The 24,468-nt window shown below is 50.2% G+C and overlaps 2 long non-coding RNA genes and 1 pseudogene across 3 annotated transcripts in view; 1 reads left to right on the forward strand and 2 right to left on the reverse strand.

Annotated features, from left to right (window-relative positions):
* Nucleotides 1–24,468, reverse strand: part of LOC309855006 — a 93,911-nt gene that overhangs the window by 38,331 nt on the left and 31,112 nt on the right. Inside the window, exons 4-5 of the long non-coding RNA XR_014306551.1 lie at nucleotides 4,534–4,652; nucleotides 132–227 (exon numbers count right to left, since the gene is read on the reverse strand). This is a non-coding gene — a long non-coding RNA (uncharacterized lncRNA). The remainder of the gene's footprint in view (nucleotides 1–131; nucleotides 228–4,533; nucleotides 4,653–24,468) is intronic.
* On the forward strand, nucleotides 10,397–13,164 carry LOC309854227 (nuclear receptor subfamily 2 group F member 6 pseudogene; annotated as a pseudogene). The gene is made up of 2 exons: nucleotides 10,397–10,422; nucleotides 10,487–13,164. The product of its transcript is annotated as a nuclear receptor subfamily 2 group F member 6 pseudogene (transcript).
* On the reverse strand, nucleotides 15,104–24,051 carry LOC309855007. The gene is made up of 3 exons (XR_014306556.1): nucleotides 23,433–24,051; nucleotides 19,191–19,304; nucleotides 15,104–16,426 (listed from the first exon to the last, which is right to left on the reverse strand). It is a non-coding gene; the product is annotated as an uncharacterized lncRNA (long non-coding RNA).

Here is a 24,468-nt window from a genome sequence, read left to right on the forward strand (position 1 = left end):
AAAGGAAGGGACTGGGAGAAAAGGTTCTCCTGAGCACAAGAGCCGAAATTTTTGATGTGTCAGGAATGGTCTACGTCCAATATGACACCTTTTTACTTCGAAGCTCAGCTAAGTCAGTTAATTAGTTTTACCTCAGGGATGACAGTTCTTCCTTTCTCCCTACTTCATTCCTTCCTTTCTTCTCTCTTTTCTTTTTCTTCTTCTTCCTTTCTTTTCTTCTTTCTTTCCTTCCAAAGGAGAAAGACCAAGAGTTGATGAGCTAAGAGATACACAACCAGGCCAATACCCAGACAAACCAGTACACCAAACACCAACTGAACAACAAGCAGTTCCCTGAAAGCCAGTTGGCTGAATTCCACATCCAGCAATCATCGTTCCCTGAATTCACCTAAACCCCTGAGATATAGCTGAAGATGGAAAATAGACAAACAAACGCAACGGGGCCCTTGGAGAATGGAAGTCATCAAGCCTTGCTTAGAGAGTTGTTCAAAGACAGTGCCTACAGCTGAGGGAGAAGTGCGGGGAGGGAGGTTCGGTTTTTCCAACAGACCCAAAGGGAAAGGGGCATTGGAGGCTTTAAATAGGAAGGGTGTAGGGATGCGTGGGCGCCTCTGTCATTTAAACGCCTACCTTTGCCTCAGATCATGACCCCAGGGCCCTGGGATAGAGTCTCACATCGGGCTCCTTGCTCAGCAGGGAGCCCACCTCCCCCCCTCCCTGCTTGTGTGTGTGCATGTGCACTCTCTCTCTGACAAATAAATCAATAAAATCATTAAAGAAAATAGGAAGGACTATAAAGGGAAGAAGAAAACCTCAAGCAAGACCAGGAGACTGGACACACTCCCTCAGAACACACGCAAACATGGTGGGGAGACCAGCGCAAATAATTTAGACAAATCCCACACAAAGAATAGGAGGCAGACACTAACACAGAGTTGGACTTTTTTCCCCAGAATGAGTAGGGAGGGCACAGGGTCACAACCTCTACATGGAAGATTTTTTTCCAACTGAGTTTAAATTCTTTCTTCAATTCTACACAAGTGGTATAAAGTGACCTAGCATCCTATCAACCCATAAACTATGGAGATTTTTTTCTTTTTCCCAATTTCCATGTTTCCTCCTTCCCTAGATAACACTACGTCTGTTATGTATGTGACCCACATCAGTGGAGACATTCACGAAGCCTACTGGTTAAAAGTGTGCGTTCAATGGAGTTCCTGGCTGACTCAGTTGGTGAAGCATCTCACTCTTGGTTTCAACTCCGGTCGTGAACTCCGGGCGCTGGGATCAAGCCCTGTGCTGGACTCCACGCTCAGCAGGGTGTCCCCCTCCTGCCTGCTCACATTCTCCATACAAAATCTTTAAAAAAAAAATGTGTGGATTCAAGAGACAACCTATACGTGCTCTTGGTCAAGTCATGTCAACCTTCTCTGCTTTAATTTCCTCATCTATATAATGGGAATAAGATAAGAAGAGCACCAACTTCATAGGATGGTTGTGAGCATTCAATAAATTACTATTTAAATTTCTTAGAACAGGAGCACCTGGGTAGTTCACTTCGGTAAGCTTCCCACTCTTGTTTTCAGCTCAGACCATGAACTCATGGTTGTGAGATCAAGCCCCACACTGGGCTCTGTGCTCGGCGTAGGGTCTGCTTGGGATTCTCTCCCCTCCTCCCACCAGCCGTGCTCTACCTCTCTCTCTCTAAAATGAGTAAGTAAATAAAATCTGAAATTTTTAGAATAGTCATTGGCTCATATTAAGTGATCTGCAAATGACAGTGATCATTATTACTACCAGTAGTAGTGGTGGGGTGGGTGGAGGGGTACTACTACTACTACCACACTATTACCACTGTGAGTCACAAAGTCAGATTAAACTACCTGGACTCAGACAAAGAAGTGTAAAAATTGGGAAGAGGAGAATGTCAGGTTTTAACTTCTTCTTATTCTGGAAGGAAAAAGCAAGTTACCTAGGGAGGCATCACATGATTTCCATTTGGAACAGAGCAGGATCACAAGAAACCTAGGCTGGACAATATCACTGGGTATAGTCTGAGGCGGGCATTGGAACAGACAGTACATTTCCAGCCTCTTCAAGCAGAGAGCCTTCGCTGAATGAATGAGTGGTCACGAGCCATTTCAGAGAATCCTGGTGGGCAAAAGCTGAACCACCCATTCAAGTGATTCCAGGAAAACACCCCAGGATGTGTTAGGAGGGAATTCTCCTGAAAGTAGCAGCAGAATTACCTAGGTCTGCCTCTTCATCTCCCCCAAGGAGGAGAACTATACTCTAATTGACCTTTGGCTTAGCCTTCTAATGCAATCATAGAGAAGAACAAATCTAGGGAATGTTTCCCATGACAGTGTTTCTTCCCTGCTCTGCTCACATTTCTGGACTCTTCCTCAAGGGAGAAGAGAAATCCCCTTCTGTGCCCATCATCTATCTGTGTGTCACCCAACCCCGGAAGCACACAAATGGCTCAGCTGATCTTCACTGGGCCAAGTGTAGCTGCAGGTCACTATACTAAAAGGCAAACGTGCTTTCTTCTGCTTTATGCAACAGATGCCAGCGGACTGCTCCTGGCAGTGCTTTCTCTGCACGTTCTCCTCCTCTGGCTACAAGATGGAGAAAGGGTCTTACTTGTCAGAGTGGGCCGGATGATACTCCAGCCTCAGCGGAGAGAGGCACAGACAGTCCCTTCCCATTCTGAGCAGATGGAACAGCAGGAGTAAAGGCTCCTGAGTGGGAGCCCAGTTGACGCAGCTGGGCGGGGTAGAGTGAGTAAGGCAGAAGCAGGAGGTGAGATCAGAGAGGTGGTGGGGCACCTGATCGTGTGGGGCCTCCTCCCCCATGACAAGGAGGAGTCAGATGAGTGTGACTGTCTGACATAGTCTTTACCAGATCACTCTGGCTGCCTTGTGGAGAATAGATGGAGGGCAAGAGTGGCCGGAGGAGACCAGTGAAGGAAGGCGACTGTTGTTGTTCAGGTGAGGAGGGATGGTGCCTAGCACCAGGGTGTGATGCAAGACATGGGAAGCCCCTGAAATGAGGCCTTTTTCCACCTGCGAAGGCACTCGATTTGTGTCAGAAATCAGAGGTGGAACTAAAGGGGACCTTGGACCTTAGCTGGTCTAAGCACCCTCATCTCAGGTCACCTGGGCAGACACTGGACAAAACCTGGCACGAAGCCCCACTTCAACAGCCTTCCACCGTGTGGCTCCTGTTTGGTCCCTCTCACCGTCCCTTCTATTTCTGTGGTTTTGGAGAGACGGATCCACCAAGATCCACTTTAGAGGCTCAGAGTAAAGCTAAGAACTTGCTTTTCATTTATCATTTCTGCATTATATACCACCTACTTCCCAAAAGGATTTGAGACCGCTTACAGGAACAATCATCTCAGATGTTTTCAAAGACTCCTTAAGGGCACAAGGAAATGTTTAAAACACAACATTAAGTGAAAAACCTAAGACATGACACTTTGTTCCCAATCATATTATTACATAATAGAAAGACATAGAGAGAGGGAAGAAAGAGAGGGAGAGAACGAGGAAGAGGAAGGGAGGGGAAAGGAAGAGAACAGAAAGGGGGAGGAGAGGGAAAGATAAATTGGAAAGAAACATTAACGGTGGCTATTTCCCTTCTTAAAATGGTCTGGGCAGACCTCATTGTTAATAACATGGTTCCCTGAGATGCTGCAACTAAGATGATTTTGAAGGGTTAGTAACATCTTTTTAATGTTAATAGTTATGTATTTATAGATCAAATATGTATTTCCAAAATATCGCTAACACGTCCAAACCATGTGTCGGCTCAATCTCATTCCTAGTGCAACTGAGGAATTTTATTACATTTTATTACATCCAATTCAATTAATAGAAATAATTTTCTCTGAGCTAATAAAACTAGTTGGCACGGGAGCCTGGGTGGCTCAGTTGGTTGGGCAGCTGCCTTCAGCTCCGGTCCTAGTCTCGGGGTTCCGTGATCAAGTCCCACATCGGGCTCTGAGCTTCGCAGGGAGCCTGCTTCTCCCCCTGACCTTCTCCCATCTCATGCTCTCTCTCTCTCTCACCGTTTGACTTGGAAATTTCCTTGACCAGACTAACAGGTTCATGAGGTACTCTTTCCACCTCCAGGTTCCTGCAGGGCACATTCTGCTAATGGTTCTGGAAGTCCATTCTTCGAGTCCCATTTTCTCCTGCCTCCACGAGCAATGTTCCCCCTGCCCTTCCCAACTCCGTTTACAATCTCCTTGAGGTGCTCTGGCCGCCAGCTGATGCCTGGTTCCAAAGCCACTGCTACCTGATTTACCTTTAGGTGACCTCCACGCCCTATGTTCAGTACTGATTTCTCTTTCAGGTAGGTACTGATGCTCGAGACTTAGTGGCTTAACTCAACAACCATTTCACTATCTCCCCTGATGCTGTCGATTGACTAGGTTTGGGCAATTCTTCTGCTCTATACGGTGTCAGCTGGGGATGCAGATATCTGCGAGGCACAACTCAGAAGGACCTTCTATGATGGTTTACTCACCTGGCCAGCAGCTGGTGTCAGGTGGATGCTCTGATGGGACCGTCAATCGGAGTGCCTCACGTCTCACCCCTGTGTCTTTTCAATGCAGCCTGAGCTGCTCACAGCATGGCATCTGGAATCTGAGAGGCAAGAAGCAGAAATTGCTCAGACATCCTGGGACATCATTTTCGGTGCCTTCTGAGGGCTAAAGCCAATCATGGTACAGTACAGATTCAAGGGACACAAGTTCCGCCCCTTGGTGTGAGGAGTGTCACGCACACAGGGAGAGGGAAAGGATGGCTGGGGCCAGCTTGGGACACCAGCTGCCCCAGTGCATCTGCCCGTAGCGAGTGTCCTTCACAGCCAGGATGAACTACGCAGACCGCTGCTTCTCAAACATCAGAGTACCCATAATCCCCCTGAGCTTGTGTGGCAACGCAGCCCAGACTCTGTGGATCTAAGTGGGTCCTAGCAAGCCACATCTTACAATTTTCAGGTGATGACAGATGCTGCTGGTTCACACTCGGAGTAAGGATGTTGTTGGTATACTGGAGGTAGCCGAGGGTTAAAGACCACAGACCTGAGGTCAAAATCCATCGCTACCTCTTTTTCACTGTGGCTCCTTGAGTGTCCTCGAGCCTGTTTCCCCACCTGTTTAAATGGAACCGTGAAACAACTGCAGGAACCAACAGGAAGAATAGGATATGGTACCACAGACTCTTGGTAGCTGTGTGTCAGGGGTACTTTACTTCTTCCCCTTTCTCACCTGTAGTTTCTTCACCTAAAATTAAAGTGGGAATGGGAATGACAGTATCTACCACATAGGGTGGTGATGAATCTTTAGGAAAATCTGGGATGAACATACAATGAATATGTGAGGAGATGTGGGATATATCCCTGCTCCCCTTTTGCCTTTCCTCCTCATCCACATCATATATCCCAGCAGGTCAGCATTTGTTACGATTTTGGGGGCAGACGGGCTGCAAGGAAGCAAGGGTTGAGTTTTAGAGGTAAGGGAAGTAGGAAGCTAATCCATGGTCTATGTCTGACCATGACCTACTCCGTGGAAAAGGGGGGAGTTTGCTTCTCCTCCCCCTAGTGGACTGAAACCAAGAATCATAAGCAAGAATTGTATTTGTCCAGGAGGCCTAGCAAAGAGCTCAGCTCCATCCTTTGTGGGATCAGGGGCTGCTGTCATTAATGATCCCTGCTGGGAAATTCAGCTGTGCCATTATCACAGTGAGAAGGGTCACCAAGTCCTATAAAGCTCCTGAGCGAGTTCCACATGGCCTATGCCCCCAGGGGGACCCTTGAACCATTCCTGGAAATCGGAGGCTCGGGACCACTGAGAACAATTCAAGTCCATTTGGTCATGTATTCAGACTCTCTTGTAGTCACTGAAATCCATACAGAAAATAAAATGGCTCTCACGACTTGATGTCAGGATGGGAACCCAAACTATCCTACCTGGGAATAAGGCCACAAATGACAAGGCAAGAAACAATGTTTGATGTTCATTTTGCACTTCACGCTATGTTCTGAGATAACGTGTGCACATGCACTATCTCATCTTTACAGCAACTCTAGGAAGAAGACAGCATAATAACCCCCATTGTCTATATAAGGGAATCAAGGACACAAAAATGAGAGGAGCTTCTCAAGGTCGTACAGTGACGTGGCAGGGTGTGCACTTGAAGTCACATCTGCCTGATGACAAAAAATGCTGCACTTTTTTTTTTTAAAGATTTTATTTATTTATTTGACAGAGAGAGATCACAAGTAGACAGAGAGGCAGGCAGAGAGAGAGGAGGAAGCAGGCTCCCTGCTGAGCAGAGAGCCCGATGCGGAACTCGATCCCAGGACCCTGAGATCATGACCCGAGCCGAAGACAGCAGCTTAACCCACTGAGCCACCCAGGCACCCCATGCTGCACTCTTTTTTGAGGGCTGGAGGCAGGTAGCATCCCACAAATGAAAATAAGTTTTCTCTCCTGGATCAATGACTAAGATGTTGGTCCCTTGTGCCAACACACACATAGAGCCCTTGGGAAGAGAGAGCAGCCATAATACAGCAGGACTTGAGGAAGCTAACTCCTGAGTTCTGTTGATGAAGGCAGAACTGGGAGAATCTATTGCTCCGATTCCATCTGATCTGAATACACTGCTCTGTGTATGGGACCTGGCACTGTATACCTGAGTGACCAGCAGTTCACCAAGGCTGCATGCTCTTGGCTTCCATGCTGGGCACTGTACTACGTCATTTTCCCTCCCATGCAGGCCTCTTCTTCCCCAGTGGGCTGTGCCTTTCTTAAGGACCCAGACCTTATCATGTCCTGCTTCAAACCCCTGCCCTGATCCCTCAGAGAAGATCCTCCTCCTCTGGAGTCACTCCATCTCTACTGGCTCCTCCTCCAACCTCCCCTCTGGAATGCTCTGAAAATGCAAATTAAACGAGGTCACTCCAACTTCAAAATCCCTCAGGCTCCCACTGTCTTTCAGCCCAGGGCATCCAAAGTCCTTCCTAAACTCATCCCGCGCCCTTCCCTCACCCACACCTGGCTCTCCAGCCACGCCCGGTTACCTGCAGCTTCACAGCAGGTTCTCTCTTCCCTGCTTTTACTCATGCTCTTCACTACACCTGCAAGGTCTTTTTCTCAACTTACTCGCCTAACAGTATGCCCTGAAGCGAATTACCACACCTCTCTGAAACAGAAACAGGCAGAAATGGGTTGTTCTAGGAGCTAGTAAAAAAGAATGAGAAAATGCAATGAGGTAAAACATTTCTTGACACGTGCCAGGCATTTTATATGTGTCATTCCATCTAATCGTCACCAACAGCCCTATGGGAGAGACCCAACTGCTTTCCTGTCATGGGGTTATTAGGTCCCGAATGTCACACAGGTAGAAGGTGGTGGAGTCCAGGTAGCCAGGACCCAAGAGCTCAAACACACAAACCCTCCCCACCAGACCAGGCCCCTGGGAGCTACCAAGGCTGCATAATTAATGTGCTGGCCCAGAAGGGGTCACCTAAGCATGAGACCCCTGAGCTGATGGGTAAATGGCATCATGGCAACTGCAGGGCCCGGAAGGGGCCAAAACATTGACCATCCTCTTCATGGAGCCCCTCGTGCTTCATGCTCTTTATACCGGAAGAACGTCCCTATGATAATATTAACCACAATGTTGAGTAATAATATAAACACCACTTCTAGAGTGTTCCCCATGTGCCATCTTCTCTGTGAATTTACGTATGTATACATATTTTTTACATTTAATCCTTAAAACAGTCCATTTTACAGACGAGGAAACCAAGGCACAGAGAGGTTAGATAACAGGCCTAAGGAAGCACAGAAGCATGGGGTAGAGTTAGAGTGATAGCCTAAGGCTATTTGCCTCAAAGCCTGTTCTCAGAAAACCCAGGCCACCCTGCCTGAACACTCTCCCACCTTATATGCCACCTTCATCGATGAAGTTGGAATGGCCTGTGTCCATCGGTATAGGACCCACTGGGAGAGTCCAGCAGGTGTTTCTCAAGGGGCCCCGCTGGATTCAATCATTCCTTGTGCCTCACAAACCCAAGGACTGAGGACCCTACAGTCAGTGGTGTTCAGAGACACTGAAGGTTGCCGACAAAACTTACGAAAGACAGGCACGTACAACAGAAAGAACTCTCAATAAGTGTGCCACTTACAATGATTATTGAAAGACCAAGAAGACCAGAGTGCCTCTGCTGCCATGAACTGCACATTCGTTCCTTGTCTGGAGCCAAATGACAATCATGTGCCCATTAAACAGACGTTTGTGGAACCTCTACACAGCGGTAAGCAAAAGCAGGTATAGCAAAAAGTGGTTAGGTGAGCACATCATCATCTAAGTTATGCTGAGCTCCTCTGGGTTGTAGGTGACAGAGACCACTTGCATTTATTTAAGTAGGAAGGAGAGTTTCTTATTTAAAGAAATGGGGGGGGGGGCACCAGGGTGGCTCAGTGGGTTCAGCCTCTGCCTGTGGCTCAGATCATGGTCTCAGGGTCCTGGGATTGAGCCCCATATCTGGCTCTTTGCTTGGTGGGAAGCCTGCTTCCCCTTCTCTCTCTGCCTGCCTTTCTGCCTATTTGTGATCTCTCTCTCTTTTTTTAAAATCTTAAAAAAAAAAAAAAAGAAAGAAATATGGGGCTATCTCATAATATCCCTGAGGAAGAATTAAACTGTGGTCTCGAGAGGGATAGAAGTTAAGAACAAGAAAAACAGAAGCCATGAGATTCTCTTGCTTTCAAATATTATATACATATATATGTGCATATAAATATATATACTATACACACTCTGTAAATTTTCATTGTTAGATATATAAATGACATATTTTTTATATATCTATTTCTTCTAATTCCTCTCTCTCCTCTCACAGTCTGTCAAATCAGATATTCCCTATACATCGACTTCACCCTTTTCTTCTGTAAGGCAGAATTCTTGCTTCACAGAAACTGATCCTGACTGAATTTAACAGAAAAAGAATTTACTGAAAGGCTATTAGGAAGGCAAAAGAACAATACAAAACATGAAAAAAATAACAGGCATAAACTGAAGCTCGACAGCCAGACACCACCAACAGCCCACTGCACACCGAGCCCGGGAAGGCTGGCACTGCTGCTGCTCCTGCGAACCCACCGTCTCAGCTTGTCCAGCCTCCCCACCTGCGGGCACCAGGCGCCACGTGCACAGTCTCTAGGTCACCCATAGCAAGCTTGTGAGCTTCAGTTATGGAAATTTACAATTGTATATAATACACATGCATACACGCATACTACATGCACACATTCACACTCACACGATATAAACATACAGATACACAGACACACACCCACGTAGAACGGTATGAGGAACTCCCCTTACTAACTAAACAATTCTCAACACACTGCCCATCCCCATCGCCCCCATAACATTTTGAAGCAAATATATATATTTTTTAAAGATTTTGTTTATTTGACAGAGAGAGATCACAAGTAGGCAGAGAGGCCGGCAGAGAGAGAAGAGAAAGCAGGCTCCCTGCTGAGCAGAGAGCCCGATGCGGGGCTCAATCCCAGGACCCTGGGATCATGACCTGAGCTGAAGGCAAAGGCTTTAACCTGCTGAGCCACCCAGCACCCCAATCCATAACTTTCTGACAAGAGCTAAGGGTATAACACATTACACAAAACATGCAGATCACGATATCCCAGATCCTGAAGGGCAGAGCCCTGCTAAGTGTCACTGAACATTAGTATATGGGTTCTCCCAAACTCGCTGAATGTTTTTTTCACATAATGGAAAGCCCAGTGCCAAAAAAGCTGTCGCGAAATGCATCTAGATGGTAAACATGCTTGGTCCTTGTACCCTGGGGCCTATCCCAGAGGGCTCTGACTCCCTGAGTCTAGAGTTGGACGTAAGCATCTCTCTTTTCTTTAAAAATTCCCCTCAGGGGGCACCCGGGTGGCTCAGCGGGTTAAGGCCTCTGCTTTCAGCTCAGGTCATGGTATCAGGGTCCTGGGCTTGAGTTCTGCATCGAACTCTCTGCTCAGCAGGGATCCTGCTTCCCCCTCTCTCTGCCTGCCTCTCTACCTACTTGTGATCTCTGTCTGTCAAATGAACAAAATCTTAAAAAAAAAAAAAAAAAGACAAAACCCACAAAAGTCCTTTATGTTTTGCTGGTTTGCACTGGGTTGGGTACAACTATTTAGTCTCTGCCATTCAAAACCAAACTTCCCCTACAATGTTTGGGCTGCAGAGACAGGAAGGCGTTGGAAACTGAGACAGAGAAGAACAGAGAAATTATAAAAAACTCCCAGGGAAAACCGGCTGCAGCATAAGACCTGCTCCCAGGGTGGGCAGCAGCGGAGGTGGTGGGAGCGATGCTGGGGCCCTGCCTGAGGCCCAGGTAAGGAAGGTGCAGCCACAGAGGGGGCGGTAGCTCGGGAAGCGCTAGCCCCAGGGCCTTGCAGGTCCACAGAGGCCTCGACTCTGAGCCTGGTGAAGAAGAGCAGTCCCGGCTGCGGGTGGACTGCATGGGGTGTGGGGACATGTCCAGCGGCAAGCACTAACCGCAACTTCACCGGCGAGGGCCGCGAGAGCTGCTTCCAGCAGAGCATCCACAGCAACCGCAGCTACACCGGCGGCTCTGACCGTGACTGCCAGATCGACCAGGATCACCTGTGCCAGTACTGCCTCCTGTAAAAGTGCTTCTGGGTGCGCACGAGGAAGGAGGCGGTGCAGCACGGCCGCATCACGCACTCGCTGCCTGGCACCGTGGCCGCCTCCTTGGGCAGCCCCCCCAGGCTGGGCGCTGGCGGCCCCAGGCAGAGAACACTTCCCGGGGCAGCCGGTGTCGGAGCTGATCGCGCAGCTGCTAGGAGCCAAGCCAAACCCCGCGCTGTCCAGGCGCTTCAGCGCGGGTGCGTTTGGCGCTGATGGCGCGGGGCGGGCGGTGCTGGGCACGGACATGTGAGAGCAGGCGGTGGGGCTGCTCTTCAGCACCGTTGAGTGGGCGCGCCACGCCCCCTTCTTCCCAGAGCTGCCTGTGGCCCGCCAGGTGGCGCTGCTGCGCCCCCGCTGGAGCGAGCTCTTCCACTGCGCAAGCGTGGGCACGGCCCCTGCACGGGGCGCAGCTCCTGGCCGAGCCGCCTGCACGCCGGGCCCTTCACCGACCAGGTGTGCGCCTTCTAGGAGCAGGTGGACAAGTTGGGCCGCCGGCAGGTGGACTCGCCTGCCTCAAGGCCATCGCGCTCTTTACGCCTGACGCCTGTGGCCTCTCCGACCCAGCGCACGGGGTTAAACCTGCAGGAGACGGCGCAGGTGGCCCTCACGGAGTGTGTGGGGCCCAGTACTGGTCCCAGCCCCAGCACTTCGGGCGTCCGCTGCTGCGGCTCCCGGCCCTGCGGGCCCTCCCAGCCTCCCTCAACTCCCAGCTGTTCTTCATGCGCCTGGTGGGCAAGACGCCCACCGAGTCGCTGATCCGATCAATTGGCCCTATGGTCCTGGCCAGTGACTTCGCCTGGACGGCCACCCCACTGGCTGGGTCAGCACACCTCAAGGGACACGGATGCTTCAGCCTCCCACGGGGCTCCCAAGCGGAGGACCTTGGCTTCTCTCCTCAGACTCCTATTTTTTTAAAGACTGCGAAACGTTTCCTGTTTGCTTTTTAAATGATCAGGAAACCAAAGAGAGCGTCGGGCTCCAGCCTCGGCCTCCCCAGAACTCCAGGCCAGAATAGAGGGCCAGGGACCAAGGGGCCCATTCCTGGGACAGCCTGGCGCTCAGCACCCCATTCATGAACTTTTGGGGCCAGTGGGGTTGGCTTCCCTTGGGGGACGGCCTGGCCTCTGGCCTAGAGGGGCCAGCGGAGTAATGTGCCAGGCAGATTGTCTGGATATGTGATCCACGTTGGATACTATATGATGAATGAATCAAGGCCTATAATAAAGATGTTTCCTACCTGAAAACAAAAGCAAAACAGAACATAACACCTATCCCATAAAGAGTCAAGAAAAGCCAAGCTCTCGTTATACTACTTCTCTGTCCTTATTCTGTGTCTCAATTACTCTAGAGTCAATTTACTTTAAGCAAGTTCGCACAAACGGTTACCAACAAATACTAAATAAATCAATTTATGAGGAAATTTTAAATACACCTAATTGGGACATGGTACTGAAAAGCATTTTATTTCCCTCTCCTCATTTCAGTGGCACTGCAGATTCTCTGGGCAAATAACTCTCCATTTGAGAAAAATTATTTCTCATTCAACAGTGTGACACATGTGGTCAACAGCATCTGAAAGCTGGAGAAGAAATGAAGTTGGATGGAGTCCATTTATGTTCACAAATGTCACCACAGACTGCCTCCACGTCTTCAAAACTTATCTATGTATTTATTTACTTCTTGAACTAACCACCACTGACACCTACTGCATGTCAGACATGGCGCTAAATGTTTTATTACTGTTAAATATCACTTCATCTTTACAATCATCTATGAAGTGGGATTATTATCATCCCCATTTCTCCCATCAGGAAACTGAGACATACAATACTTTAACAACACGGCTCATAAGAGGCAGAGCTAGGATCTGCTTGGGTCTGGACCCCATGTTTTCAATCACTATGATTAGTTTCCAAGGTCCTACAAAAACTCCGAGTCGTCACCCCAAACCTTGGTTTTCCCCACCGCACGGTCTCCACGTGGCCCCAGCTTCAAGGACATTCTCTCAATTTCTTGAACACTACACATCCTTCCCGGCCCTAACGGAACACCTTCCCACATCCGCCTTAATTTCTTAGCCTCCTGGTTCAGCTTAAACGTTACTCAGGAAATTACAAACTCTAACGCACCCTGTACTTCCCAGCACTCAATGCAAAACAGTAATGATTAATTTCACGGGTCATTATTTCCTTCCTGTCTTTGCCAGCCAGGGGGTGAGTCCCTCACGCATCCTGTCAGTCCTGTTCATCATGGGTTCCCAATCACCGAACACCCACGACCCACCCAAAACGAAGGCCATTCCCCCTACACAGACACACACCCCTGACTGGCCTGATCTCAGGTGCACGGTGGGGATCCTGACAACCCCTCGTTGAATGTAACCTACTGGAGAGGGAGAACGGAACTCCTCCCCCATCAACACTCCACCTACTGGCTTCACGTCGGTCTTTTAGCAGGACTTGAGCCCCAACAAGGCTGAAACCCCATCTGCCTGGTTCAGGCCACATGACCACTCCCACTTTCTCTAGGGCCCGCGCACAGCACAGGTGAGATAAATTGCAGCTCCATAAATGAAGCCCCCCTCCGGGCTCTTCACAGCTGTGAAACGAGGGGTGCACGAGCTGGCAGTGTATTTTTTGGCAAACCAGTGTATTCCTGAGACACAGGCCCGCCTCCCAGCGAGGCCCCAGCCCCCCCCCCCCCCCGGGGACACGGGGCCCTGACACCATGCCCTACAGGTACCTCTGCGCAGAGAAGCATCTTCCCAAGGGCCGCTCACTCCCTCCTCCTCTGTGTCGACCTTGAGGAGGAAGTACAGGATGGGAAAGAAGGCGTCCTCAGGACAGTCCCCAGGCCATGGGCCTGGAGGTTCTGAGGTGCTGCGCCCACTGGGGCAAGGTTGCGGGATCCTGAGACGCCAGGCAAGAAGCCAGCCTCACAGAAGGCTGCAAAATGGCAGTTGGTGTCAGTGACCCGCCCACGTCAGCTATCCTTCCCGCTCATTGGTGCCTCTGCCTACACGCTGATTGGACAATTTCCCCGCTCCTTCGGTCTTCGGAAGGAATCATTGGCTAGCTCTTTGGGCCCCGCCCACAGAACCCTGGGCGCACACTCTCTCTCCTTTCCCATTCCCACCTGGTAGGCCCGCAATCGCACCTCGGTCCTCCTTCTCTGCTGCTTCTGTTTTCTGAGTTTGGCCTGAATTAATCACGAGCTTCAGGTGGCTGTAGTCGGTACAAAACCCAGCTTTCTCCCATAGAATTTCTTTGGCACCCTTTTCAAAACTCAGATAGACTATTTCTGGGTTCTTGGCTCTGTTCTATGTGTCTGTCCTGCAAATACCACACAGTCTTCCTAATTATACTGGGTGGGGTGAAAAAATAATGAATACTGTTTTTTCTGAAAATAAATATATCAATTTAATAAAAAAAATAACTACTAATAAATTCTGAAACTCCGTAGACTGTGTTCCCACATTAGTATTATTTTCAAAATTCTTTTTGAAACTACTCTAATTCCTTTGTCTTTCATTTTAGAATATTTTAGTCTAGCTCTATGAAAACAAACGAAGCTGACAGGATTTTGATAGGAATGGCATTAAATCTCTCATTCAGTCTGGGGACAACTGACATCTTTACGATGCTTAGTCTTCCAAATCACGAGCATGATGTATCTCTCCATTTATTTATATCTTTGATTTCCTATATCAGTGCTAAATAGCTTTTATCCCGAAGTAGTTTCTTTCTACGAGTAATTGGGAATGTATGTTTGATTGTGGAGCCTACATATTCATTGCTAGCATAGAGGAATACAACTTACCTTTATGTGTTTATCCTGTATACTGTTTCACTGCAAAATTCCATTATTAGTTCTAAGAAGAATTACGTTCTCATACCCTCTTGTGGCATAAGGCCTGAAATTAAGATTCCGTATCAAGGGCTGTCTTGACATCTGGAAGATCAAGGAGGGACTCAAATGGCATCATGCATGTTCTCCTCTCCCTCTTCCCTCACGGGGAAGGTCTCTTAACCAAACACCCTTCTCATCACTGCCTATTGATTTTTGGGGAGCAGCATTCAGTTCCCTAGAAGCCCACTGAATTCTTCAGGCCAGCCATTCACACCCTCCCATGGGAACCAGGACTTGCCACACCCTCTTGTTTCAACCAAGTCTTGCCTTCCAAGGCCCTGCTGGTTCTCTCTGTTCGTAATTGCAATCTCTGTGCAGCCCTGCACAGTGTGTGGTATCCTCTCTCCTGAAGTGTGTATGTGACTAGTAAACTGTTGTCAATCACACGTGTCGGGTGTCAGGGCATCCCACAAGTCTGGAGCAGGAATCTCTCTCTCATCAGGGAGCTGAGGAGAAGGTGATTAAAACAAGTGGCATCACAAACAGGGTGTCCCCACGTTAAATAAGGGCACAGGGTCAGCTTGACCTGCTCCTTCGCTAACTAACTGGCTTCAGAGGTGACAATCACGATCTGGGAGGGAACTGGCCATCGCTGGCTCGCTTGTGTGTTGGCCCGTGTTCTGTTATCTCACATGAAGGTTGTCATCCATTTCCAAACTAATGTCCCATCCTTGCCAACAAGGTGAAAATGAATGAGAATTGACTGTATCTAGCAGGGAGGTGTCACGTATGTGACCTGCATGTGGCCTGTATTGGTCTCCAAGGCTCCTCCCTGAGGTCGGCAACCACAGGACATGCTGACTGGCCTGCTTGAGTTCCAGGGACTGGGTGTTGGACCAGTGCTTGGGGCTGACTTGCAGATCCTATGGGGAAAAGCGCACCGAAGCACAGTCCTGGGGGTAACTCTCTGTGTTGTGGGTACGAAGGAGAGAGGCCCCGACCCCAGGGAAATGTAAGAATGGCTCCCTGGCTGCCTCCTGAGTCACCGTGGTTCAGGCAATGTGAGTGGCCTTGCCTGTCTCCCGAGCTGCCGCTCCTCTCTCTGTTACCTTGTGTCTTCCTGAGCCCTCAGGGTTTTGAGGTGCACATCCATGGCAGCCCAGGGCCCACGAACTGATGAAAAACAGAAAAGAGGAGGGGCTTTTGGTGTCCACTTCTCTCCCGGTGCCAAAACCCTCACCAGTACACTTGCTTTTCTCTTAGTGTTGTTGCTCCCCAGGTCATTGATAGACTTGTGATCCAGGGACTTGAGGCTTGTCTCTGGCCATGAATGAAATGATTTTGCTGGCTGGACCCCAACACTGGGGAAATGGACTGGCATTCCCACAGAAAGAGGACAGCCATCTGTGGGCTGATGGACCCAGTCCCTTTCCCCATAAACTCCCATAAACACCATGTGATATTAGGTGGAGACAGAAATAAAAACTCGTGACTCTATGTGGCTAGAAATGAGAATCTATCCTGAGGGAATATATAGAGTGGGAAAAGAGGGCAGGGGAAACAGTCCCCCTTGAGAGAAGGTAGGGCTGTAGAAGAAGATGGTTTTGCTTCATCGATGACTAGGCTGTGGGTCCTGCGCTCTTCCACTGACCACTCCATTGACTAAACCTGTTTGGCACAAGATCCTGATCCTCAGGGTTATGGGGGAAATATACAGGGGACCTTTGTGACACAGTGAAAGGATCAACTCACACCTTGACATATGCCAGGAGACTTGAAACCATACAACCATTGCCATGACAGAAGCTCCAAGGCTGATGATGTTGATTTGAGACTCTCTGGAAGAAAACACCAAGAAAGAGGAGCAGGGTAAAAAGACACTCCCCAGGGAGCCTGGGTGGCCCAGGGGTTAAGCCTCTGCCTTCAGCTCAGGTCATGATCTCAGGGTCCTGGCATCGAGCCCCGCATTGGGCTCTCTGATCAACGGGGAGCCTGCTTCCCCCCTCTCTCTCTGCCTGCCTCTCTGCCTACTTGTGAACTTCCTTTCGGTCAAATAAATAAATAAAATCTTAAAAAAAAAAAAAAAAGACACCCCCCCACGCCACACCTATATCCAGGAAGACACAAACCCAAGCAAAGGAGGAGTGGAAGAGAGAAATCTGAATACAGGAGGCTGAAACCTCCCCACCCCAACTGACTAATTCAACATAGGTTCAAAATTTGACCCAATTGTAAATCCAATATTTACAAGGGCACCTGGGTGGCTCACATGGTTAGTCGTCTGATTTCAGCTTGGGTCTTGATCCGGGGATCTTGGGATAGAGCCCCATGTCAAGCTCCCTGCTGGGCAAGGAGTCAGTCTGCTTCTCCCTTTGCCTCTCCCTGCTGCTCCCCCTGGGTCCTGCTCTGTCACACTTGCTTGCTGTCTCTCTCACAAATGAACACATAAAATCTCTTAAAAAAAAAAAGAAATCCAAAATTTACCAAAATAATTTAATTGGGAAAATTAAAAGGAGGCCAATTGCCTTTTGTGACTCTACAACATGGGTTCTGGATGAATTTTAATGTTGCTAAGATGCACCGGTTGGCTGACCTACATGGACTTAAGACGAGGGCTCAAATTCTGGTTATAGCAAGTACAATAACCATATTTTCTACCTTCTGTATTTAATGCTTTGACATCTCAGGCCTTGCTGACTTTGGAGGGACTTTCCCTGGCAGGCTTACTTAATTCCTAGAGATGGTCAACAGCTTGCCTACAGGCAGAGCTTTCACATGTAAAGCAACCAATTCAGAGCCTTTACTCCCAACCACCTCTTGTAAGAAACTCTTACTCTGGGCTACTATCCCCTGCCCTGATCACCCCAGGGGCAGGGACAGACTACTCCAGACACCGAAATGACACAAACAAGGCAGTCTTAAAACTGCTTACTCAGACTCACCTGCCCCTTGCCATGGAAACCACAATAAAGGGTCTTGCCCGCATTGTCTGTCCCTTCACTCCCTCTTTCTCCTGACCAACCTGGTGCTTCTCTGGGTGGCCCTCCAAGGCTCTCAGGACCTCCTTTCTCGGGATCAGGGAGTCTATGAACGCTTCTTCCATTGTGAGAGTTACTTGTATATCTGCCTGTCTTACCATATCTGATTAAAATAAACCCCAGTCTCCTTAAAACATCTGAGACACTTGGGGGCTCAGTGGGTTAAGCTTTTGGCTCAGGTGATGATCTCAGGGTCATAGGATCCTGTCCCATGTCGGACTATGTGCTCAGGGTGGAGTCTGCTTGGGATTTTCTCTCCCTCCGCCTTTCCCTCCCCACCACCACCCCTGCCCCTGCTCCTGTGCTAGCTCTCTCTCTTGCTCTCTCTTTAAAAGAAATAAAGTCATTTTAAAAAAAAACCATGAGGGAGCCCAACAAATTTAAAGATGGTGAATATTTTGCTATTATAAATTTGGCCAATATGTTCTATTCAGTGCCTATTTCAACATCCTCTCAGTCACACGTGCCTCGATCTTGAAGGAGACACGATTTACCTAGTTATGTACAGGGCACCCAAACCGCTCTGCTATCACAGGCAACTTTTGCGGGCAGGATCTTACTGCACCCAGCTTTCTCCAGGAACATAGGTGGGACATCACATTTAGGACATCTTACTGTGAGGATATTTGTTTGACAAACTTGTTAAGGACCTACAAATGCGGGGGTTCCTGGGTGGCGTTGTCAGTTATGTGTTTGCCTTGGGCTTAGGTCCTGATCTCAGGGTGCTGGCAACAAGCCCTGCATGGGGCTCCCCGATCAGCAGGAAGTCTGCTTCTCCCTCTCCCTCTTCCCTGCCAGCCCTTTGTACTCTCTTGCGCGCGCGCGTTCTATCAAGTAACTAAATAAAATCTTTAAAAAGAAAAGAGGACATAGAAGTCCAACACCTTACAGTACTTTTTGGGTCTGGAGGCAATGCATTCCTTCTTTATAAATTTAATGCAAGCCCATTTAGACTGCTACTTGTCAATGAGCCCAAGGTAAACAACAAAAGGCTCTAGGATCTGTGCAAGCAAAAATTACCTGTTGGGGGTGACTGGGTGGATCAGTTAGTGAAGTGTCTGCCTTTGTCTTGGGTCCTGATCTCAGGATCAAGGGGCAGGATCTTGGGGCCTGATCTCAGGCAAGGGGTTCCCTGCTCAGTGGGGAGCCCGCTTCTCCCTCTCCCTTTCACCGCCTCTTCCAGCCAGAGCTCTCTCTTAACTACAGAAACAAAAACTTTGAAAAAATATCACCTGTTAGTGCCCAAGTGAAAAGGCTTTAGCAGCCCCCTTTCCCTCTTCCTGGAGTCCCTGGACCACCCATGCTATCTGTCAATCGTCCATGGGCTCCCAATGCAAGAAACGGCCCTCCTTGGCCCTGGTTAGAGACCATGAGAGCAGCAGTTGCTGGCCATGCACTGGGCTCTCCTGGAAACAGCATCTCTCACAGACTCTGAGCCTTCCTCTCCAGCTGTCCATTCTTCTCTGGGTCATGGGACCCCCCCCCCCCCCACCACCACCACCAGCTGAATATAGTTCCCAAGGCCTTCCCGCTCCAGGCTGAAGCCCAAGTCTGCATATCCTACCTGCAGGTGGAGGTGGGGGCTTCTGTCCACAGTGCATTGCCAGATTCCATGGTGCCGGAGGACGTCCGCTCTTCCTTCTACCCCTTGGCCACTCAGGGATTCCCTTGGGATCAACTGTGTGAACATCAATGGAAGTTATTACATTTTGGGTTTGATGACCATGTCTCCCTCCTGCTCACGTGACAATTTCACATCCTAGAGAAGCACCTGTCCTATGCCTTAAGACTCTCAGGTTGAAACTGATGTCCAAACATCAGAGACCACTGTGATGGAAAGCCCGAGATTAAGATTCAATAGGAAGTGTTGTCTTGGCATCCGGTAACTTTGGAGGGCCTCAAATGGCCTCACTCCCACATTCCCTTCCCACTCCTCTCCCACAGATCAGATCTCCTGGCCAAAAAACCCTCCTTAGCACAGGGACCAGGCACAGTTTCTCCCCAAGTAAGCTGAAAGCAAAACTGCAAATATTTTACGTTTTGAAAAAGGATAGGCACCTGGGTGGCTCAGTGGGTTAAAGCCTCTGCTTTCAGCTCAGATCATGATCCCAGGGCCTGGGGATGGAGACCCACATCAGGCTCTCTGCTCACCAGGGAGTCTGCTTCCCCCTCTCTCTGCCTGCCTCTCTGCCTACTTGTGATTTGTCTGTCAAATAAATTATTAAATCTTAAGAAAAAACAAAAAAAGAAAAGAAAAAGGACACTTGGGGATAAGGTAGACACACAGAGTGACTTGGGATCTTCAAACCGTGGTCTCGTCTCTGGCTTGACAATCGTCCATTTCTTTGAGAGGTCTTTGGCCGCCATTCCAAACTTCTTGGCAGGTGACAGTATATAGGATGTGTACATGGGTAAAGCATCAGTGACAGCATTTAGAAGAAGGTGCTCCGATGTTTCCATATCCGGTCCAGGTGGGTTAATAAGAGAAACGGCTGTGGTGCAGGGCTTGACATCTTTTTTTCAGGGTGTGGATCCTGGAGTAGTGTTCAGTCGTGATGGGCCTTGTTTCTTAGCCAGTTTTCCTCTTCCTGCTGAATCTGGGGGCTTCACGTCATGAGCAGAGGGCTTGGGAGGTGGAAAAGCTGAATGAGATTCCGCTTCTAGAAACTGGATAAAAAGTCCTGAAAAAGAATGATTGGCCACAGCTTGGTGATTTGGCTTTGCTGGTGTGTTGGGGGCGCTTTTGGATCCAGGCCCCCCAGTCACCCCGCTGGGTACACCCGTGGGCACTTGACTGTGCAGCTGCCACAGCTGGTCTTCTCGGATCCCCAGCGTGCTTGCCATCAAGCTCAACGCTTCCTGCCATTCCGCATCAGCTGCCTGGAAAGCTCCCACGAAGAGTCTCCTTAGGAGGGCTTTGTCCGCCATTCCTTCGGACTGACTGACTAAGGTCATCAGTCTCCTCTGTGTGTCCTCCAGGATTTCCTGCTGGACCTCGTTCTGTTTCTTGAACTCTTGGAGTCGGTCCTCCTTCTCCTCCAAGTCGGCATTGGTTTGATGCAAACGTCCCTGTAAGGACTTCAGGTTTCCTTCTAGGGCGTCTGCCTTTTCCATCCATTCGGCCAGTTCCAGCTTCAGGCTCGCTAGGGTCTGATCACAGCGCCTTCCCTCTTCCTGGGAGGCAGCAAGCTGGAGCACAGCCTCCTCTTTCTGCTGGGTGACCACGTGCAGCTGCTCCCGCAGCGACTCTGCAGACTGGCTCCGTGGCTGGCCTTTTGCATGGCAGCGGAAGACCAAACGAGTTTTCCCTGCAAGACCGTCACTTCCTCTCTTAGCTGAGCCACTCAGCTAAGTCCTCCAAGGCCAAAGCTTCCCGGCGACGAGAATCTTGGGCTTCTGCAGCGAGCTGCGGCCCACTCTCCAGCTCCTGGGTGAGGCGCAATTCTCTCTCTCGTAACTGGTGAACCTCCTTCTGGAGGGCGCAGGTTTCCATTTCTTTCTGTGTCAGTGCCAACACGACGTCATCTCTCTCCCGCTGACACGCAGCTGCCTTTTCCTGCGTGGACCGAACGGCGGCGACGAGCCGGTTCAGTTCCCCGGTCTCGCCCTCCTCTTTCTCTTGCAGCAGTTGCTCCAAAGCCAGGGCCTTCTCTCTCATCGCGCAATGCTGGGATGCCTCCTCTCTCTGCGTCACTGACAGCAGCTGATTGGTCTCTTGCAACGCCTGATTTTCCATTTCCTTTTCTCTAGATGTTTCCACGATCTTGGCGTTTTCCTCTCTCAGGCGACACACGTCCATTTCGAAATCTGCCATCCTCTCCTTCAGATTGGTGACCGCCTGCCTCAGCAGCTCGTTCTCACTCAGCTGGCCACAGAGCTTCTCCTGTAAGGAAAGCAGCTCCTCACTTTTCGCTTGGATTCGGAGCTCCTGAGCCCGAAGGGAGTTTTTTAGAGCAGCCTCTTTCTCCTTCAGCTGCTCCATGTGGGAATCGGCATCGCTGTGTTCCCGTGCTTTGCCTTCTCCTTCCCCCGTGGCAGCTCCCGAAGCAATCCATCTCTGCTGATCTTCCTGGAGGGTTCGGATCCTTGTCTCTTTTCCTTGCCCTGATTTTCTGAGCTCTTCTACCTCCTCTCTGATCACCTGAGAGGACTCACTTACTGGGTCAGATTTCATGGCCTTCAGGGAGTCGGCAGACTCTGTGGAGTTGTTGGAGGGCTGGAGGAAAAATCACGTCAAGTTTCCCTAAAAGTAGGTCCTTGGCATTGCAGAGCTCCCCGATGCAGAGCTGAAGTTGTGCCAGTTCCTTCTTTAGGTGTTGGAAGTTTATTTCATGTCCTTGGTAAGTTTGGATCTGGTCAAGAGAGGTCATCTGGAGTTTTAAAACCTTCTCGCTGTTGGTGAAAGCCCATGCCTGGAGTTGTCTGACATCAGCCAAATCCATGGCGTCCCCAGGGAAAGTCCCTTTTCCAAGCATGTGTCTGTTAATGTGGGAGATGTCTCTGATCAAAGAGGTCTCGCTGCTGTCCACGGCCCCTAGGGAATGGCCTAGGCCAGAGCCCAGGCCACCAGGCCAGGAGAACATCTGACAGTCATACAACTGCCCTGGTCCGCGGTGGTTAAGCATCCAGTCCAGTCAGACTACCCCACCAAGTGTCACAGAACCCCTGCCTGTGCGAGGCTAAGAAGCAAAAGCCCACTGGCATTACCAGGCAATGCCCAACCCCACCTGATGCGGGCTCCCAGACGCCTCTGCTGGTCAGGTAGCTCCAAACAGCCAAGGCCCTCTGGCCACTGGTCTGGGTCCCAGCCGCTCATCCCCACGACTTCCCACGCAGGCCTGGGCCCCTTGCCTTCCTTCCCCTGCTCTGGTGGCTGTCCTGGCTGGGCCCCTAGAGCATGCTTCCGCCTGACTGTCCCCAGGTGCCTGCCCCAAGAAAATGCACCTGGCCCTCGACTTCCCCCTAAGTGGGATCACAGTACACAAAGTCCTGCGGGGTGTGCCTTCCACGAAATAGTATCTTTTTCATTGAAGGAAAATGTACACAGTCACACGCATCCATCCAGCTAGGAGAGAGGCTCCTAGGTGCTTTTCACAGATGTCTACACCCACACAGAGAACGGCCCTCACGGAGACTTTGGGTATTTCCAGCCTCCAGAGGCTCCAGAGCACCCTGTCCCTCCTTGCCCTGTGGGTCCTCTGGAGATAGCTCAGCCTGGGGCCTTTGTTTGGCGGTTCACTGGCTGCTGCCTGCGTTTCGCCTCCGTTGTCGCCTCCCCCAGCTGTGCGCCTAGACCAGGGAGGTGGGTACGCAGGACAGTGGAGGTCCTGGTCCGCGGGTCCCCCGCTCTGCACAGAGTGGCCCAGGTGTGGGGCGGCAGAGGCCCGAGTTCGCCCCACGGTCCCAGCCTGACTCTATTCCACGGTTATGGTTAGGAACCGTCCCCTCAGCTGCCCCGCAGGAGCCCTGCCAGCCGCCTCCTTCAGCAATTCTACCGCATGAAACAGACGGCCAACCAGACCCTGGGCAGGCGAATGCGCCGTTTGGGGCTGGCTGCGATTGCGCTGGTTGGGTGCGGGGGTGGGAACTGGGGGGCCGGCTGCTCTCCCGTGGCGTGCTCCCGTCCCCTGCTCCACCAGGCACCAGGCACAGGGGGTCCCAGGCCGGGACTGCAGCAAGCCACACACTGAGTCCTGGAGGAGCCCCTTGGTGGGTAGGCTTTTGGAGACGCTGCCTGCGCGGGTCCCCGCCTACCTCTATCCAGGCTCCGCCCAGCATCGCCCAGTGGGAATGAGCCTGAGCTTACCCCTGCCATCCCTGGGGGTTTGCCCTGGACGAAAACTCCCGTCACGGATGTGCTGGAGGCCTGGTGGTCGCTGGACTCTGGGGGCGGTGTTCTCTGCCTTTCAGGGGGCGCCCCGCCTCTGCAGACCCTCTGCCTCCACGTGCCTGAGGGCAGGAAATAATTAAGGGGTGATCAGAGCCCATCGAAACTGCCTCTGGAATGTCTGGCATCCATGGAGGGACTGTAGAGGTGCTGCTGCCTCCAAACCGGGGCCCCTGTGGACCCAAGGGCCCAAGTTCTTGACATGGAGAAACTGGCAACTGGAAGGAAAGAATGGTGAAATGTCTTAGCTGACTTTCATTTTATTTTTTAAGAGCTTTTTGAAAAGCCTTTCTCCTTCGGGGTTTGGAAGCAGATCCTTCTCCAGGTTTCTTTGGTTTCTGATTTAATGCCTGACAGGAAACATTATCCATTATGAAATGACAGCAGAGACCAGGGTTTGTAGACCATCTGGCTGTTGGAAAAGGAATGACTGGTGGTTTTGAGAGCTCCTGGAGATGATGGTCAAGTGCCCAGTTATCAGGGCACCGCTTTCAAGGTCTTCTAGGGCTGTTGGCTGTACTGGGCCTACTGACTGTATATTCTGAATGAGATAGCAAAGTGTGAGTTTTCCGCAGCTTTTGCCCCCCCCCCCCCGCCCCAACACCTGCGTCAAAGGGGGAGTGTGGTTTGGCCAAAGCATGTGTGACAGTTCTTTTGGTGTGTGTGTACCAAAATGCTTTTTCTTCCCCTCCTGTTTTCTAACTTTTTTGCTTAGTGGCTTTGTTTTGTTTTTTAATTTGGTTGCTACCCCACCCTATGATCTTAGTGTGCACTGATTCTGTTTCCAGAGTTGAAGCCTGTCCCCTAAAGCCTAGCGGTGCCTACTTTTCCGTCATTTGCAGGAAATGACAGAAGTAATGCCAAGCGGCAGCTAGACAGGGGAGCAGTGATAGAGTTTGGGAACGTAGGTGACGTTTGGTGGGGTGAGGTCTAGAGCCGATGACGAGAAAGAATT

The sequence above is a fragment of the Mustela nivalis genome, assembly GCF_964662115.1.
Source record: "Mustela nivalis genome assembly, chromosome: 19".
Taxonomy (NCBI): domain Eukaryota; kingdom Metazoa; phylum Chordata; class Mammalia; order Carnivora; family Mustelidae; genus Mustela; species Mustela nivalis.